The following is a 1,771-nucleotide window of genomic DNA, read 5'->3' on the forward strand; positions in this document are numbered from 1 at the left end:
GAACCTGAACCTGAGAACTCAACAAACCTGATTGAGATTACGCCTATACCGCCTTGTCGAACCTCTGACAATTAGAGCAATCTAAATGACACAATTACAAGTAATCCTAAATAATGTACTCCTATGTCTTCCCAAGTTTCTAACCTGATCATTCCCAAATTACCCAAGTCCTGCACCAGGATTCAGTTAGTGATGGAGATGTTGTTTGTGTCTTGTGTGTGCCTGTTCTCTCTCTCTGCCTCTTGTTCCAGTGCTCGCCGATGTTCGCACCGGGAACATCACTGAGCAAAAGGGGGATGTGTAAGATCTCTGTCTTGTGAAACAGACCCCCATAAGCTGTGGATTCACCACGTGAATTATTGAACAGAAATATTACAGAAGGATCTAAAGATCTCCCCCCTCCAAGCCATCATGAGGTCTAAACTAATCACCCCATCACATGACGCCAATCATGAAGAATCGGAAGAGTGATGAAAGACTAATCCAATCAGGAGACAACAAAGCTTTCTTTGTATCAAGGACTAAAAAAGTTCTTTCACAACCTATAGATACCTCGTGATGTCTTGTGACCGCACAATGTGTGGAACTATTATATCCAACAGGAAAAGGACGAGTAAATTAACTGATACCCTCAGGCTTGCAAAACAACAGACCTAAAGAACAGTGATAGCGTGATTCAATCAAACTCAGCAAACCACCGCGTGACTCGTATGGACCTCAGGAAATTCTTCCCCTCTTCCTTTCTCTACATTCCAGAAAAACGCGCGTTTCTCCTGTCACAGACAAAGAAACATAGAACTTACACAGACAATTCAAAAGACAATCATTTAAAAGTATAAAAGGGCAACTATACTCCCAAATAATATGCTTTCTGTTTGATGTGTTTATTGTAACCTATGAAGTTTAATCGATGTTTTATAACCCCTTTTAATAGATAAAGTTATTAAAGGTACTCTGTGTATGCCAGATATGCGAAGTTTGGGCTTGAGGGAATGGTCATGATATTCGAATAACCTTGGTATGAATGAAAATGCATTATTTTGAACAGTGTGTGTTGTACGACACTTTATAGAAGTTATTAACAAAACCTGCAAAGACATTTCCCCCACGTGATGAATTGAACAGCATGTTAATTTATGCACGAGAAGGGAACCACACAGGGCGTGGCTAAGCCCTGCAACAGCGTCCGATTGGGACAATCGTGTATGGGATGGACCAGATCGGGCTTGCTTAAAAACCCAATGCCTGAACAGATGGTTGCTCGCTTGCTCGCTGTCTCTAGATCTTTGGTTTTTCGCCTTGGCGACCGCGCTACAAAGCGCTCACATGCTGTAACATCACGCGAGCGAGCCATTGCTTTTGTGGCGCTCAGAGCCAGATCTGTTGCTGTGCGCAGTTCCTTAAAAAGCCTTGTGATCCTGGCCAGACTCGTCCATAGACCGGTGTAGGATTTCTATCATGAACAGATACGCCATTGAATCAACTCATCACGAGGTCTACACTAATCCAAACAGGAGACAACAAAGCTTTCTTTGTATCAAGGACTAAAAAAGTTCTTTCACAACCTATAGATACCTCGTGATGTCTTGTGACCGCACAATGTGTGGAACTATTATATCCAACAGGAAAAGGACGAGTAAATTAACTGATACCCTCAGGCTTGCAAAACAACAGACCTAAAGAACAGTGATAGCGTGATTCAATCAAACTCAGCAAACCACCGCGTGACTCGTATGGACCTCAGGAAATTCTTCCCCTCTTCCTTTCTCTA

The sequence above is a fragment of the Sinocyclocheilus rhinocerous genome, unplaced genomic scaffold, assembly GCF_001515625.1.
Source record: "Sinocyclocheilus rhinocerous isolate Xijiao unplaced genomic scaffold, SAMN03320098_v1.1 scaffold2818, whole genome shotgun sequence".
NCBI classification, from domain to species: domain Eukaryota; kingdom Metazoa; phylum Chordata; class Actinopteri; order Cypriniformes; family Cyprinidae; genus Sinocyclocheilus; species Sinocyclocheilus rhinocerous.